This window comes from Erinaceus europaeus, chromosome 4 (genome assembly GCF_950295315.1).
Source record: "Erinaceus europaeus chromosome 4, mEriEur2.1, whole genome shotgun sequence".
Classification (NCBI taxonomy): Eukaryota; Metazoa; Chordata; class Mammalia; order Eulipotyphla; family Erinaceidae; genus Erinaceus; species Erinaceus europaeus.
The window spans coordinates 100,331,646-100,350,541 of NC_080165.1; positions in this window are offsets into that span (position 1 = coordinate 100,331,646).

Sequence of the window (18,896 nt, forward strand, 5' to 3'; positions counted from 1 at the left end):
ATGCAGAAGAATGAAACTGAACTACTTATATTTCACCAAATACAAAAGTAAATTCTGGGATTCGACTTCCGGAGGCGGAACTATGAGCAGCAGATCGCTTTCTCCCCTCTCCTCTCCTCTCCTCTCCTCTCACGGATCAACTAGGAATACCAAAGGAGACAACCCAGACCGAAACAAGACAGGACTAGAATGACCACAGGAACCCAGTAAATCACTGGTGAGTACAAACACATGTGGCTGGTTACAGAGAGGAGAGAGGGGCCTAAAGAGAGATTAAGTGACTGCTAACAGTTCAGCAGTTTATCAGTTGAGACCACCTCCAATCTGCTCCACCAACAAGGGGACAGCTTAAGGGAGGAGAGGACTCCCCAGAGACTCACCAAGTGCAACTCTGAGTCTCCATTGCTACTACCCTCAGAATCTGGAGCAGCAACAGGAAGGGACACCAGGGGACAGATATCTAACCAGGAAACTCAGAAGACCTATACCTCAGTGGCATAGCTGAGGGGCTGTGAAAGTCTCTTTGCATAACCAATGGTTTATCTCTGCCACACCCTGCTTTATCTCTTGGTCAGGAGTCAGTGATTAAGCTAAGAAGCCTATTGATAGTTTAAAAGCCCTCAGGCTCCCATAGCCTACAGGGAAGAAAAAAAAAAAGAAAAAGGCTTTTAAACCACTGAGCTCCAACTCAGGGATTGAAATAACTGTTAACTTCCACCACTGTGAACCCTTTAATTAACTTACTTAGACACAAGTCAATCCAGGCAATAGTGATCAGTAATTTGAAAAGTACTGATAAAGGGAACTCATAACATAATATATAAAATGGTTAAAACAACAAGAAAAAATATTGGAGAATCGAACCAGGACAAGAGTCCAGTTAAAAGTCCTCCAGAGGGTGAAGCACAAAATAACGAGTTCAACATCCAAACATTAGCTAAGGAAATAATAACAGGAGTGAGTAAAGAATCTGAAAAAATTGTAACCAGAAATGCAGGAACAACAAATGAGAAAATGGAAGAAAATACTAATTATCTCATGGTTATTAGAGAGCTGAAAGCTGAAATCACTGAGCTAAGAATGCAACTAGCTGAACAAGCTAAAACAGTATCAGAGCAGGGCAACAAAATAGATGAACTCCAGAAAACAGTAGAGGGCAGAGAGAATAGAATCAATGAGACTAAAGACAGAATTAGCAAGATTGAGGATGAATTAGAGACAACTAAAAAAGAAGTAAGAGATCTCAAAAAGAGATTAAGAGATGCTGAAAACAACAACAGAGTCCTATGGGATGACTTCAAAAGAAACAATATATGCATTATTGGCATACCAGAGGAAGAAAGAGAAGGAGAGGAAGAAAGCATTTTCCAGGCCATAGTAGCTGAAAACTTCTCTAGTCTAGACAACATCAAAGACATAAAAATTCAAGAAGCCCAGAGAGTCCCAAACAGAATTAACCCAGACCTAAAGACACCAAGACATATCATACTAAGAATGGAAAGGAACAAGGATAAAGAAAGGATCCTGAAGGCTGCAAGAGAAAAACAAAGAGTCACCTACAAAGGAAAACCCATAAGATTAGCAGCAGACTTCTCCATACAAACACTACAGGCCAGAAGAGAATGGCAAGATATCTATCAAGTGTTCAATGAGAAAGGCTTTCAGCCAAGAATACTATATCCTGCTAGACTGTCATTCAGACTAGATGTCATTCAGACTAGCCTGATTGCACATCTTAAAGACCTAGAAGAAGAACAATAAAGGAACCCTAAAGCAACCAGAAGGACAGAAATCACTAAAGTTAGGGCAGAAATAAATAACATTGAGAATAGGAAAACCATACAAAAGATCAACAAAAGTAAATGTTGGTTCTTCAAAAGAGTAAACAAAATCGACAAACCTCTAGCCAGACTCACAAAACAAAAAAGGGAGAAGACCCAAATAAATCGGATAGTAAATGAAAGAGGAGATATCACAACAGACACCGCAGAAATTCAACATATCATGCGAGGCTTCTATGAACAACTATATGCCACCAAGCTAGAGAACCTGGAAGAAATGGACGATTTCCTAGATACCTACCAACTTCCAAAACTAAGTAAAGAGGAAGTGGATAACATGAACAGGCCCATCACAGCTAATGAAATTGAAACAGTTATCAAAAATCTCCCCAAAAATAAAAGTCCTGGACCAGATGGTTTTACAAATGAATTCTACAAAACCTTCAAAGAAGAACTAATACCTCTACTTTTAAAAGTCTTCCAGAAGATTGAAGACACTGGAATACTCCCTGCCAGCTTCTATGAAGCCAACATCACCCTGATACCAAAAGCAGACAGGGACACAACCAAAAAAGAAAACTACAGACCAATATCTCTGATGAACATAGATGCGAAAATATTGAACAAAATTCTAGCCAACCGGATACAGCAGTATATCAAAAAGATTGTCCATCATGACCAAGTGGGGTCTATCCCAGGCATGCAAGGTTGGTTTAATATATGTAAATCAATCAATGTGATCCACTACATCAACAAAAGCAAGACCAAAAACCACATGGTCATATCAATAGATGCAGAGAAAGCCTTTGACAAAATACAACATCCCTTTATGATCAAAACACTACAAAAAATGGGAATAGATGGAAAATTCCTGAAGATAGTGGAGTCTATATAAAGCAAACCTACGGCCAACATCATACTCAATGGTGAAAAACTGGAAGCATTTCCACTCAGATCAGGTACTAGACAGGGCTGTCCACTATCACCATTACTATTCAACATAGTGTTGGAAGTTCTTGCCATAGCAATTAGGCAGGAGCAAGGAATTAAAGGGATACAGATTGGAAGAGAAGATGTCAAACTCTCCTTATTTGCAGATGACATGTTAGTATACATGGAAAAACCTAAGGAATCCAGCAAGAAGCTTTGGAAATCATCAGGCAATACAGTAAGGTGTCAGGCTACAAAATTAACATTCAAAAGTCAGTGGCGTTCCTCTATACAAACAGTAAGTTAGAAGAAATTGAAATCCAGAAAACAATTCCTTTTACTACCGCAACAAAAACAATAAAATATCTAGGAGTAAACCTAACCAAAGAAGTAAAAGACTTGTATACTGAAAATTATGAGTCACTACTCAAAGAAATTGAAAAAGACACAAAGAAGTGGAAAGATATTCCATGTTCATGGGTTGGAAGAATTAACATCATCAAAATGAATATATTACCCAGAGCCATCTACAAATTTAATGCTATCCCCATCAAGATCCCAAGCACATTTTTTAGGAGAATAGAAAAAATGCTACAAATGTTTATCTGGAACCAGAAAAGCCCTAGAATTGCCAAAACAATCTTGAGAAAAAAGAACAGAACCGGAGGCATCACACTCCCAGATCTCAAACTGTATTATAGGGCCATTGTCATCAAAACTGCTTGGTACTGGAACATGAATAGACACACTGACCAGTGGAATAGAATTGAGAGCCCAGAAATGAGGCCCCACACTTATGGACATCTAATCTTTGACAAAGGGACCCAGACTATTACATGGGGAAAGCAGAGTCTCTTCAACAAATGGTGTTGGAAACAATGGGTTGAAACATGCAGAAGAATGAAACTGAACCACTGTATTTCACCGAATACAAAAGGAAATTCCAAGTGGATCAAGGACTTGGATGTTAGACCACAAACTATCAAATACTTAGAGGAAAATATTGGCAGAACTCTTTTCCACATAAATTTTAAAGACATTTTCAATGAAACGAATCCAATTACAAAGAAGACTAAGGCAAGTATAAACCTATGGGACTACATCAAATTAAAAAGCTTCTGCACAGCAAAAGAAACCACTACCCAAACCAAGAGACCCCTCACAGAATGGGAGAAGATCTTTACATGCCATACATCAGATAAGAGTTTAATAACCAACATATATAAAGAGCTTGCCAGACTCAACAACAAGACAACAAATAACCCCATCCAAAAATGGGGGGAGGACTTGGACAGAATATTCACCACAGAAGAGATCCAAAAGGCCGAGAAACACATGAAAAAATGCTCCAAGTCTCTGATTGTCAGAGAAATGCAAATCAAGACAACAATGAGATATCACTTCACTCCTGTGAGAATGTCATACATCAGAAAAGGTAACAGCAGCAAATGCTGGAGAGGGTGTGGGATCAAAGGAACCCTCCTGCACTGCTGGTGGGAATGTCAATTGGTCCAACCTCTGTGGAGAACAGTCTGGAGAACTCTCAGAAGGCTAGAAATGCACCTACCCTATGAGCCTGCAATTCCTCTCCTGGGGATATATATCTTAAGGAACCCAACACATCCATCCAAAAAGATCTGTGTACACATATGTTCTTGGCAGCACAATTTGTAATAGCCAAAACCTGGAAGCAACCCAGCTGTCCAACAACAGATGAGTGGCTGAGCAAGTTGTGGTATATATACACAATGGAATACTACTCAGCTGTAAAGAATGGTGACTTCACCATTTTCAGCCGATCTTGGATGGACCTTGAAAAAATCATGTTGAGTGAAATAAGTCAGAAACAGAAGGATGAATATGGGATGATCTCATTCTCAGGCCGAAGTTGAAAAACAAGATCAGAAACGAAAACACAAGTAGAACCTGAAATGGAATTGGCATATTGCACCCAAGTAAAAGACTCTGGGGTGGGTGGGTAGGGAGAATACAGGTCCATGAAGGATGATAAATGACATAGTGGGGGTTGTATTGTTAAATGGGAAACTGGGGAATGTTATGCATGTACAAACTATTGTACTTACTGTTGAATGTAAAACATTAATTCCCCAATAAAGAAATTAAAAAATAAGTGGCTAGTGGGCGTGTGAGAAGGCTCACTGCTTTGTATAATCCAAGTTCAAGCCAAGCCCCTGGCCCCTATCCCCCAGCCCCCACCCCCACCACATTGCCATATTGGAGGCAGCTTCAGTTCTGTGGTCTTTCCATCTCAGAAAGAAAGAAAGGAAGGAAGAAAAAAAGAAAAGAAAGGAAGGAAGGAAGAAAGGGAGGGAGGGAGGAAGAGAGAGAGAGAAAGAAAGAAAGAAAGGAAGAAAAAAAGAAAAGAAAGGAAGGAAGGAAGAAAGGGAGAGAGGGAGGAAGAGAGAGAGAGAGAGAGAAAGAAAGAAAGAAAGAAAGAAAGAAAGAAAGAAAGAAAGAAAGAAAGAAAAAGAAAGGAAGGAAGGAAGGAAAGAAAGAAAGAAAGAAAGAAAGAAAGAAAGAAAGAAAGAAAGGGTGGCTGGGTGGTGGTGCACGTGGTTGAGCACACATGTTACAATGCTCAAGGACCCAGGTTTGAGCCTCCAGTTCCCCACCTGCAGGGGGAAAGCTTTGCAAGTGGTGAAAGCTTTTGCAAGGGCTGCAAGTGTCTCTCTGTCTCTTTCCCTCTCTATCTCCCCCTTCCTCTCGACTTCTGGCTGTCTCTATCCAATAAATAAATAAAGATAATAAAAAAAATTTAAAGAAAAAAGAAAAAAAATTACTTCAGCTTATAACTCCATTCATTAATACACATTCTTCTCTTTGAGACATCATCTATCAATTGCTTTGCAATTGATAGATCTCAGATACAACAAAAGACATTCAGTGATTTAACTGGGAGAAAGTCTAACATCATCAGATAAAGAAAGGATTACAAAAGCTGGATAATGGCAAGAGACTGGCATACTTTAAGGAGGGCTTTTTTTGGTCAATACCCGACCACCCTGTCATCTGGGTCTTCAGTCAGGGAATCCTTGGATTCCCATTTAGATATGATGGGCCTAGACCTCTAATAGATCCCTCTCTCCATCATCACTGGTCACTTCTATCAGGAACATCATCATAAGTTCCCTTGTGGGCCTCTCCAGAACCTTGCCCTCACCATAGAGCAGCAATGATAGGAACTGCCTTACTCTCCAGAGGGAGACTTGGTCGACCTACTTCGCCATTCAAGGAAGACTGGTCCTGAAATGAGTGCAGCCTAGGATGTTCCTAGCTGTGACCATGACTGCTAGTTCAGACTGACAGGGATGCAGAGGTTACACAGGCTCCTGTGCTAAATATGTAATAGATGTGGGCCGCGGGTCAGATGGATGGGGTAAACAGTTAAGGATATTTATATACTTTCCTTATGTTTGAGAGCTAATTCCCGCCCTAATCCAGCTTTCTCTGCCTATTCTCAACTCTGACATCATCTTCCCAGACAATATTTTTAGTCCACCTGCATGTTAGCTATCAGGCTCAGGCAAAAATTACTAAAAAGTCATGGGCCCCTAGGAACATAACTAAAACAAACTTCCTAGCTTCTTCCCACTTGAAGACCCCTAATTTCACCTGCTATATTTCTACCTTTGGGTTCCTGTTTATTAAGCAATTTGTCGTGTTCTATACCTTACCACCTTTCAGCCACCAAGTTGCAAATGCTACCATGATTCCATCCTGATTTCCCTGGGAAGGCAACCTCACCAACATATCCCAAAATCTCACTTCCCCAGAGCCCTACCCCACTAGGGAAAGACAGAAACAAGCTGGGGGTATGGATTGACCTGCCAACGTCCATACCCAGTGGAGAAGCAATTACAAAAGCCAGACATCACACCAAAGTAAAAGACTCTGGGGTGGGTGGGTGGGTGGGGAGAATACAGGTCCATGAAAAATGATGAATGAAATAGTGGGGGTTGTATTGCTAAATGGGAATCTGGGGAATGTTATGCATGTAAAAAAAAAAAAAAAAAGAAGTAGAAACGCAAAGCAGAAATTGACTGAGTTTGGAGTATGGCACCAAAGTAAGAAAGCAGAAGTATACTAGAGTTTGCAGTGAGTACCTCCCTAATACTTCCTTTCCACTTTTCCAAGCTTTGGGTCCATGATTGCTCAACAATTTGTTTGGCTTTGTATGTTAACTCTCTTTTCAGTCACCAGGTTCCAGGTGTCATCAGGATGCCGGCCAGACTTCCCTGGATTGAAGACACCACCAATGTGTCCTGGAGCTCAGCTTCCCCAGAGACCCATCCTACTAGGGAAAGAGAGAGGCAGACTGGGAGTATGGACCGACCAGTCAACGCCCATGTTCAGCGAGGAAGCAATTACAGAAGCCAGACCTTCTACCTTCTGCAACCCTCAATGACCCTGGGTCCATGCTCCCAGAGGGATAGAGAATGGGAAAGCTATTGGGGGAGGGGGTGGGATATGGAGATTGGGCGGTGGGAATTGTGTGGAGTTGTACCCCTCCTACCCTATGGTTTTGTTAATTAATCCTTTCTTAAATAAAAAAATAATAATAAAAAAAAAAAAAAAAAAAGCCAGACATCCCACCTTCTGCACCCCATAAAGAATTTTGGTCCATATACCCAGAAGGCTAAAGTAATAGGGAAGTTTTTAGTGGAGGGGATGGGACACAGAACTCTGGTGGTGGAAACTATGGAATTATACCTCTGTTATCTTACAATCTTGTTAATATTTATTAAATTACTAATAAAAAGTGGTCTGGGAGGTGGCGCAGTAGATAAGGCTTTGGACTCTCAATTATGGGGTCCCGAGTTCAATCCCCTGCAGCACATGTACCAGAGTGATATCTGGTTCTTTCTCTCTCTCCTATCATTTCTCATGAATAAATAAATAAAATCTTTTTTAAAATTACTAGTAAAAATTTAAGAAAATAATAGCAGAGCTCTCTGCTCCCTCTCATTTCATAATATGGTGTGTACATCAAGAGTTGAAATTCATTAAAATGCTCCATCAAGGGCATTCTTAAACAAAATTAACTTTCATTTTGCTTCTTTTTTTAATTTTATTTATTTATTCCCCTTTTGTTGCCCTTGTTGTTTTATTGTTGTAGTTATTATTGTTGTTGTCGTTGTTGGATAGGACAGAGAGAAATGGAGAGAGGAGGGGAAGACAGAGAAGAGGAGAGAAAGACAGACACCTGCAGACCTGCATCACTACCTGTGAAGCGACTCCCCTGCAGGTGGGGAGCCGGGGGCTCGAACCTGGATCCTTTAGCCAGTCCTTGAGTTTGGCGCCACCTGCGCTTAACCCGCTGCGCTACCGCCCGACTCCCCATTTTGCTTCTTATTCCCTTCCTCCCTTCCTTCTTTCCTTCCTTCCTCCCTCCCTTCCTTCCTTCCTTCTTTCTTTCTTTTTTCCAGTGCACGGCTCAGCTCTGGCTTATGATGATGAACCCAGAAGCTCAGAGCCTCAGGCATAGCAGTTTTTTGCATAGCCATTATGATATTTCCTCAACTCTCATTTTTTTCTTTTTCTGCTGCCAGTTCCTGGTGGTAGAGATTTCAACAGCTGTCATATAGTTTGCCATGGCTTGATTTGTGCGAAGGCAGCTCTAGGCCATCCTGAGCACCACTGTTCCAGACCTTCAGTTGGCCCCTCAAATCTGTTCCTCCCTCCATATAATAGAACCTGGCATTTGTAGGTAAGCCTGTGACTCTCAGGTTAAGATCTTCCCAAATGCTCTTGCAACTGGATATGGCTCAATGAATAATGACTCAGTGCTGGTTGATGAGTATAAGTGAGAGTTTGAGGTGTGAGCACCAAGGGAAGCCCTTAAATCAGGGATGGTGATTGCATGTTATTAGGGTCCCTGAAGTAGGAGGGGCGTAGACACGTCATCTGCTTCAGGAGCAGGAGAGGCGTCTCCGCTTTCTCTTCTGCAAAGCCTTATTACTTACACATTTTTCACCCGGATACAACATGTGCCAATTCATTATTTTTGCAGAATTCTTTGCACAACTGTTTACCATAAAATTCATTTCTTTTTTTTTTTTAATATTTATTTATTTATTTTCCCCTTTGTTGCCCTTGTTGTTTTTCATTGTTGTTGTAGTTATTATTGTTGTTATTGATGTCTGATGTCGTCGTTGTTGGATAGGACAGAGAGAAATGGAGAGAGGAGGGGAAGACAGAGGGGGGAGAGAAAGACAGACACCTGCAGACCTGCTTCACCGCCTGTGAAGCGACTCCCCTGCAGGTGGGGAGCCGGGGGCTCGAACCGGGATCCTTACAAAGGTCCTTGCCATAAAATTCATTTCTTTATTTTAGCAGTTAACCTATTTTTCTTGAGCAAGCTTCTTGGAATATCATGAGTTTTCCGTAAAGCATCTATTGTTTCTAAAAAGTCAATTTCTATGAAGCAAATTGTCTCGTTTAGCTTGTCTTTGTTTCCTGGCAAACACACACCTAGTGGGGACAGGGCCTTGCTAGTTTCTATGTAAATGGTAACTTATTAACCTCAACCTGCTTGCCTTTAATGTCAACCACATGATTAAGGTATTCATCATAGATGTCCGTAAATGGAAGAGGAGGGTCAGTAGGTGTGGGTAATTGGTGTGGGCCCTTACACTTTGGGGGAGACTACAATCTACCACCTATTCTATAAGCTACTCAAGGAGGCCCTTGTGCAATGGGAAGAAGCCAAGGTTCTCGTTCTCTTGTATCTATTTAGCCAATTTGGTTCTGTAGTAGTCACGGGCTGGGGAACAAACAGCTCTTCCTCTGTGAGCTTTCTGATGAATGCATCAACTTTTGCTTCTAGGCAATCTTAGGTCTTATTACACTCACTGCTGTAATTGTTATTTTAATGTACTTCCTCTGTAAAGTTCTTATGATTAAAGTAGCCAATAAGTTCCCAAATTATCAATGCAACCATAAGCAAAAGGATGAGTAGCTTTTGTCCAGGTTTTGTCCAGGACTTCCCACTTTGCAGGCAGCCTCAGTCTACACAGACTTTGTCAGACAGCGGACTTGACTTGGCCTCTGCCAGGGGAGTTTTATTCCTTCCAGCAGTCTGGTAGGCAGCCATACTCCCTTTAGTTCGCTGCTTTTCTTACTGTGTTATCTGGTCTGGCTCCTCTGGATATGTGAGCTCACACCCCTCCACCCCCCATCTGTTCCTATGGCCTCTTATTTCCCCAATTATTTTGTTGGGGGAGAGGGGAATAATGGTTTACCATTGCTGAGAACAATTCTCTCTCTCCCTCTCTCTCTCTCTCTCTCTCTCTCTCTCTGTCTATCTCTCCTTCTTCTACCTACCAAAACACTGCTCAGCTCTAGTTATGGGGGGTGGGGATTGAACTTAGGACATTGGAACCTCACCCATGAGTCTCTTTGCATAACCATTATACTATCTACCCTCATTTTCTTTTTTCTTTTCTTTTTTGGGTAGGAGAGAGAGAAATTGAGAGGCAAGGGGAAGATAGAGACGGAGAGAGAAAGATAGGTACCTGCAGACCTGCTTCACTGCTTATGAAGCGACGCCCCTGCTGGTGGGGATCCGGGGGCTCAAACTGGGATCCTTGCTCCGGTGCTTACACTTGGCACTATGTGTGCTTAACCCAGTGTACCACCGCCCAGTCCCCTACCCCCACGCTCTCTTTTTTTTTTTTTTTTTTGCCTTCAGGGTTATTGCTGGGGCTCAGTGCCTGCACCATGAATCCACTGCTCCTGGAGGCAATTTTTTTTTCTCTTTTGTTGTCTTTGTTGTTCTTTTATCGTTGTTGTAGTTATTATTGTTGTTGTTATTGATATCACTGTTGTTAGATAGGCCAGAGAGAGATAGAGGAAGGGAGACAGTGAGGAGGAGAGAAAGATAGACACCTGCAGACCTGCTTCACCTTCTGGGAAGCAACCCCCCTGCAGGTGGGGAGCCAGGGGCTCAAACCGGAATCCTTAAGCTGGTCTTTGTGCTTCTAACTGTGTGCGCTTAACCTTAACCTGCTGCACTACCACCTGGCCCCCTTTTCTTTCCTTTCTTTTTCTACCACCAGGCTTGTTACAGTTCAGGCTGAGGAGAGAGCATAATGCTTACTGCAAAAGACTTCCAATCCTGAGGCACCAAAAGCCTTAGGTTCAATCCCCATACCACCATAATCCAGAACTGAGCAGTGCTCTGGTAATAAACAAACAAACAAATAAATAAAATCCTAGTAATCATTTTGAGAGAAAGAAAATATGAGTAAGGAGAAATATATAGAGAGAAATATCTGAAGCACCTCTCCACTAGGGGGAAATAAATAAAGAAGCCTAACTTAGCATGGACCATTGAAACTATTTTTAGGTGCACAGTGCTGTGGCACTAAGTACATTCTTTTTTTTTTTAAGATTTTATTTATTTATTTATTTATGAGAAATATAGGAGGAGAGATAAAGAACCAGACATCACTTTGGCTCATGTGCTGCAGGGGATTGAACTCTGGGACCTCATGCTTAAGAGTCCAAAGCTTTATCACTTTGCCACCTCCCAGACCACACTAAGTACATTCTTGTGGCTGTGGAGGTAGCTCAGTGGTAGAGCACAGGACATGCATGTATGAGGTCCTAGGTTTGATTCCCTACTCTCTGAATACAATACTCCTAGAGGCCATTTCTCCATTTCTTTGCCATTGTTGTTATTGCCATTGGTATCATTGTTAGTGCTGCTGTTGTTATTAGACAGGACAGAAAGAAATAGAAGAAGACAGAGAAGGGAAGAAAAGGATAGACACCTGCAGACCTACTTCACCACTTGTGAAGCAACCCTCCTGCAAGCGGGGAGCCGGGGGGCTGAAACTGGGATCCTTATGCCGGTAGTTGTGCTTCACGCCTTATGTGCTTAACCCGCTGTGCTACTGCCCACCTCCAAAGTGACTATCTTTTAAGTACATTCGTGACATTGTACAATCAATCCCTACCATCCATTTCTAGAATTTTCTATACTTCCCAAGTGAAGCTCTGTGTCTCCTGACCCATGCTTGTTGACTACTGTCTGAAAGCAGCAACAGGAAGGGATTAGAGGAAGGGTCTTCAACTTCCTTGCCTGCTAGGTGGCATAAATGAGTACAGTCAGGTCGTTGGGAACAACAGGGAGGGCTGGGCCTGTGGGGAGCTGAGGAGCAGCCCCTAACCACAGGGCTGCAGCTGAGTTAGAGCAGGCAGGCTGTACCGGATGTGAGCCCAGAACTGCCAGTCTACCAAAAGTTCAAGGAGGTAGGAGATCAGATGTATATATTCTGTTACCTAATTTACATACTGGCAGCTCAGCTTTCCTTGTTATAGTCTAACACCAGCTAGATCAAAGGTTTTGAGACCTGGATTCAGCTCAGAGCAGTTAGCAACCAGTGGGCCAAATGATCTGGGTTTGTTTTTTTTTTCCTCCAGGGTTATTGCTGGGGCTAGGTGCCTGTGATATGAATCCACTGCTCCTGGAGGCTATGTTTTTCCCTTTGTTGCCCTTTATTGTTGTTTTTATCATTGTTGTGGTTATTATTGTTGTTATTGATGTTGTTGTTGTTGGATAAGACAAAGAGAAATGGAGAGAGGAGGGGAAGACAGAGAAGGAGAGAGAAAGACAGACACCTGCAGACCTGCTTCACCGCCCATGAAGCAGCTCCCCTGCAGGTGGGTGGAGCCAGGTGCTCGAACCGGGATCCTTACTCCAGTCCTTGCCCTTTGCACCATGTGCATTTAACCGCTACGCTGCCGCCCGACCCCATGATCTGTGTTTTTGAATAGTTGTACAGTCTTCTGTTAGTTAATTAGTTCGGTTTTATTTATTTACTTATTTATTTATTTATTTTTGCCTCTAGAGTTGTTTCTGGGACTCGCTGCCTGCACCATGAATCCACTGCTCCTGGAGGCTATTTTTTCCCCTGTTGTTGCCCTTGTTTTATCATTGTTGTGGTTATTATTACTGTTGTTATTGATGTCATTGTTGTTGGATAGGACAGAAGAAATAGAAAGAGGAAGGGAAGACAGAGAGGGGGAAAGAAAGATAGACACCTGCAGACCTACAGGTGGGGGGCCGGAGGATCGAACCTGGATCCTTGTGCTTTGTGCCATGAGCGCTTAACCTGCTGCGCTACTGCCCGGCCTCCTAGTTAGTTATTTTTACCAGAGCACTACTCAGCTCTGGCTTATGGTTCAGGGGATTGAACCTGGGCCCTTGGAGTCTCAGGCATGAGAGTGCCATTCTTGCATAACCTTTGTTTTCGCCACCAGAGCTCCTTACTAGCATTATAAATCCACTGCTCCCGGCAACCATTTTTTCTCTTTCTTCTTTTCTCTCCCTCTCTCTTTCTCTCTTTCTATTTCATTTGATAGAATAAAAAGAAACTGAGAGGGAGTTGGCCGGTAGCACAGCGGGTTAAGCGCAGGTGGTGCAAAGCGCAAGGACCGGGTTGAAACATACAGAAGAATGAAACTGAACCACTATATTTCACCAAACACAAAATTAAATTCCAAATGGATCAAGGACTTGAATGTTAGACCAGAAACTATCAAATACTCAGAGGAACATATTGGCAGAACTCTTTTCCATCCATCTAAATTTTAAATGCATCTGCAATGATACAAATCTAATCACAAAGACTAAAACAAAAATAAACCAATGGGACCACACCAAATTATAAAGCTTCTTCACAGGAGTTGGGCTGTAGTGCAGTGGGTTAAGTGCAGGTGGCACAAGTGCAAGGACCGGCATAAGGATCCCAGTTTGAGCCCCTGGCTCCCCACCTGCAAGGGAGTTGCTTCACAAGTGGTAAAGCAGGTCTGCAGGCGTCTATCTTTCTCTACCCCTCTCTGTCTTCCCCTCCTCTCTCTATTTCTCTCTGGCCTATCCAACAATGATGACAACTATAATAACTACAACAGTAAAAAACAAGGGCAACTAAAGGGAATAAATAAATAAATAAGTAACTATTAAAAAAAAAAAAAAAGCTTCTGCACAGCAAAAGAAATCACTACCCAAACAAAGAGATGCCTTACAGAATGGGAGAAGATGTTTACATGCTGTACATCAGACAAGAGACTAATAACTGGGAGTTGGGCTGTAGCGCAGTGGGCTAAGCGCACGTGGCGGGAAGCACAAGGACCAGGATAAGGATCCCAGTTGGAGCCTCTAGCTCCCCACCTGCAGGGGAGTTGCTTCACAGGTGGTGAAGCAGGTCTGCAGGTGTCTTTCTCTCCTCATCTCTGTCTTCCCCTTCTCTCTCCATTTCTGTGTTCTATCCAACAACGACGACATCTATAACAACAACAATAACTACAACAAGAAAACAACAAGGGCAACAAAAGGGAATAAATAAATATTTAAAAAAGAGAGACTAATAAAAGAAATAATTTAAATTAAAAAAAAGAGAAAGACTAATAACCAAAATATATAAAGAGCTCACCAAACTCAGCAAGAAACAAATGACCCCATCCAAAAATGGGGAGAGGACATTAATAGAATATTCACTGCAGAAGAGATCCAAAATGAAATGAAAAAATGCTCCAAGTCATTGATTGTCAGAGAAAATGCAAATAAAGACAACGATTTTCACTCCTGTGAAAATGTCATACATCAGAAAAAGTAGCAGCAATAAATGCTAGAGAGGTTGTGGGGACAAAGGAACCTTCCTGCACTGCTGGTGGGAATGTAAATTGATCCAACACGTATGGAAAGCAGTCTGGAGAACTCTCAGAAGGCTACAAGTAGGTCTACCCTATGACCCTGCAGTTCCTCTCCTGGGGATATATCCTAAGGAACCCAACACACCCATCCAAAAAGATGTAGGTATACCTATGTTCATAGCAGCACAATATGTAATAGCCAAAACCTGGAAGCAACCCAGGTGTCCAACAACAGAGTAAGTTGTAGTATGGAATGGAATACTACTCCGCTATTAAAAATGGTGAATTTACTTTCTTCACCTCACCTTTGCTGGAGCTTGAAGAAATCATGCTAATTGAGATAAGCCAGAAAGAGGATGAATATGAGATGATGTCATTCATAGACTGAAGTTGAATAACAGGAACATGGGAACCGGGCAGTAATGCACTGGTTTAAGCACACATGGCACGAAGCACAAGGACTGGCATAAGGACCCCAGTTCAAGCCCCTGGCTCCCCATCTGCAGGGGAGTCACTTCACAAGCAGTGAAGCAAGTCTGCAGGTATCTATCATTTTCTTCCCCTCTATCTTCCCCTCCTCTCTCAGTTTCTCTCTGTCCTATCCAACAGTAATAACAGCAATAACAGCACCAACAAGAACAACAACAAAATGGAAAAAAAAAAAAAAAAAGGCCTCCAGTGGATTCATATAGTGCAGGCACCGAGCCCCAGTAATAACCTGGGAGGAAGAAAAAAAAAAAAAAAGAAGAACTACAACAATAAAAAACAACAAGGGCAACAAAAGGGAATAAATAAATATATTTTAAAAGAAGAGGAAAAGAAAAAAGAAAAGAAAGAAAGAAAAGGGGCTGCATGGTGGCACACCTGGTTGAGCACACACGTTACAGTGCACAAGGACCCAGGTTCAAAAGCCCCCGGTCCCCACCTGCAGGGGAAAAGCTTCACAAGTGGTGAAGCAGGGCTGCAGGTGTCTCTCTGTCTCCCTATCTCCCCCTCCCTCTCAATTTCTGGCTGTCTCTATCCAAAAAATAAAGATTTTAAAAAAATTTTAAAAGAAAGAAAAAGAGAAATAGGAACAGAAGGGAAAACACAAAGCAGAACTAAGATTGGAGTTAGTGCATTGCACCAAAGTAAAAGACTCTGGGGTAGGGGGCGTGTTCAGGTCCTGGAACATGATAACAGAGGAGGACCTAGAGGGGATTGAATTGTTATGTGGAAAACTGAGAAATGTTACACATGTATAAACTACTGTATTTTACTGTCTACTATAAACCAATAAAGGGAAAAAATAGTGGTTTACATGAGTATAAGATGAGTGGGTTACTAGCTCACTTGGATGGTGCCCTGCTTTGCCACATGCAAGACCTAAGGCTGCCACTGTAATGAAGGAAGTTTTAGGGCCCGTTCTCTCTCTCTCTCTCTCTCTCTCTGACAAAATAAGTCATTAATAAATAAATAAATATAATATTTCAAATATTCTAAGATAACAGGGATATAGCTCCACATGGAACCCACCACCGTAGTTCTCTCCCTCCCACCTCTGCTCTCACAGTGATAACCATCATACTTCTTGAAAAGTCTCAGAGATAGTTTCTCTTTCATAGTTGTTATTTGAAAGTTCATATGTTTCACTTCTTTTTTTTTAATATTTATTTATTTATTCCTTTTTGTTGCCCTTGTTGTTTTCTTATTGTTGTTACTGATGTTGTTGGATAGGACAGAGAGAAATGGAGAGAGGAGGGGAAGACAGAGAGGAGGAGAGAAAGATAGACACCTGCAGACCTGCTTCACCGCTTGTGAAGCGACTCCCCTGCAGGTGGGGAGCTGGGCTCCAACTGGGATCCTTACACTGGTCCTTGAGCTTTGCGCCGCCTGTGCTTAACCCACTGCGCTACTGCCTGACTCTCTACTTCTTTTTTTATTTTTAAGATTTTATTTATTTATTCATGAGAAATGATAGTGGAGGGGCCAGGTGGTGGTACACCTGGTTGAGTGTACATGTTACAGTGCGCAAGGACCCAGGTTCAAGCCCCATGTCCCCGCCTGCAGGGGGAAAGCTTCACGAGTGGTGAAGCAGGGCTACAGGTGTCTCTCTGTCTCTCTCCCTCTCTATCACCCCCTCCCCTCTCAATGTCTGGCTGTGTCTATCCAATAAATAAAGATTCAAAAATTTAAAAAAAAATGCTAGTAGAGAAAGAACCAGACATCACTTTGGTACATGTGCTATCAGGGATTGAACTGGACATCATGCTTGAAAGTCCAATGCTTAATCCACTGTGTCACCTCCCAGACCACCATATATTTGACTTCTTTGTATTCTACATATGAACGAAACTATGAGATGTTTACCCAAAATGATTTTTCTGTAATTGCTAAAAGTTCCAGAGCTACTAACCAAAAGAGGTAGAACTGGGATTTGAACTTATGTGTCTGGCTCCATTTTATCATGGTCCCCTACCTCACCCTTATAACTGCCAGCTGCCACACCAATGCACTGAATAGGTCAGGATGGGTGGCCTGGGAGATAGTAGTGAATAAGGCATTGGGCATTCAAGCATGAAGTTCTGAGTTCAGTCCCTGACACTGAATGTTCCAGAGTGATGCTGTTGTTTCATTATTATTTTTTTATTGTTGTAGTTATTATTGTTGATGTCATTTTTAGATAGACAGAGAAATGGAGAGAGGAGAGGAAGACAGAGAGAAAGACACCTGCAGACCTGCTTCACCGCCTGTGAAGTGACTCCCCTGCAGGTGGGGAGCCAGAGGCTCAAACCAGGATCCTTACACCAGTCCTTGCGCTTTGTGCCATGTGCGCTTAACCCGATTCTCAGTGATGCTCTGTTTAACCTCTCTTTCTTCCCATTAATAATGTTTTTGTTTTGCTTTGTTGTTTCTGCTGCTGTTGTCTTAATCCAGACCAGGGTTAGGGGGGTGTTTTTCTTTCTTTCTTTCTTTCTTTGTTTTTTTTTAATATTTATTTATTCTCTTTTGTGTCCTTGTTGTTTTTTATTGTTGTAGTTAATATTATTGTCATCATTGTTGGATAGGACAGAGAGAAATGGAAAGAGGAGGGGAAAACAGTGAGGGTGAGAGAAAGATAGACACCTGCAGACCTGCTTCACCACCTGTGAAGAGACACCCCTGCAGGTGGGGAGCTGGGGCTCGAACCGGGATCCTTACGCTGGTCCTTGCACTTTGCGCCACATGCACTTAACCCGCTGCGCTACCACCTGACTCCTGGGAGTGTTTTCCTTTCCTTTTCTTTTTTTTTTTTTTGCCTCCAGGGTTGTTGCTGGGGCTAGGTGCCTGCACCATGAATCCACTGCTCCTGGAGGCTTTTTCCCCCCTTTTGTTGCCCTTGTTGTTTTATCGTTGTTGTGGTTATTATTATTATTGTTGATGTCATTTTTGGATAGGACAGAGAGAAATGGAGAGAGGAGGGGAGGACAGAGAGGAGGAAAGAAAGACACCTGCAGACCAACTTCACCGCTTGTGAAGTGACTCCCCTGCAGGTGGGGAGCCGGGGCTTGAACTGGGATCCTTATACCGGTCCTTGCCCTTTGCACCACATGCACTTAACCCATTGCGCTACCGCCCAACCCCCTGGGAGTGTTTTTCATAGCCACAGAGAACCCGGAGGCTGTGGACCTCAGCCAGGCTTTTGGGACTTGGCATCATCACAATGCTCAAGTCTACTGAGTGACTTTCTGTCTTCCAAGCATCTTTGCACCCACTCACACCTGCAGAGCCTCTTTGGAAGGTACCACCACCCTCATTTTGCAGGGGAAACTGCAACTCAGCTGTCTTGTCCAGGCACAGAATCTGGGAGTTTCCACAAGGTTCTGGGCAGAGAGCTACTCCTGCCTCTTACTTGATGCTCCCTCCAGCCTGGAGGAGGAGAGGACGCCAAAGGGGCAGTGTTAACTGAGTTTCCAGGCTGCTGGGACAGAGCAGGAAAGTGGAAGTCCCAGGTGCAGCCCTGTGGTGGCCTCCTTTCCAGAAACATTTGCAGCAGCACCTATAGCCCCACAGCCTGGACAAAGAACTGGGGGGGGGGGGAGGGGGGGAAGGGCTTCAGAACAAGAATCTAGAGAAGGGCCATAAGGCTGCCCTCTAGGAATCAGGACCAGGAGAGCTGCCAGGCCAACCTAGCCCACTCCTAACTCAGTGGCCACTGGCCCAGTCCTCCAAGGGTTGAGGGCAGGGCTCCTTGAGCTTCCTCCAGCCAAGGCTGAGCCAGATGGCACCTGTGGGCTGTTGGGGAAACTGTCAGCCACAGGGTGGAGCAGAAAGAGCCCCTCCCCACTGCACTCCATTCCTTTCAAAGGGGAAGCCCTACCCTGGGCTGGGCGTAAGCAGGGGAAACCTACTTTCCTGGCTCACCATCTTGGGGGATAGGGGTGAGTAGGGCTAGCAGTGGCTAGGCCTGAACCCTCACACCTCTGCTTAGTGGGGAAAGTGAGGCAGGGAACTTTTTGGACCTGCCTAGGCCCCTGCCACACTCTA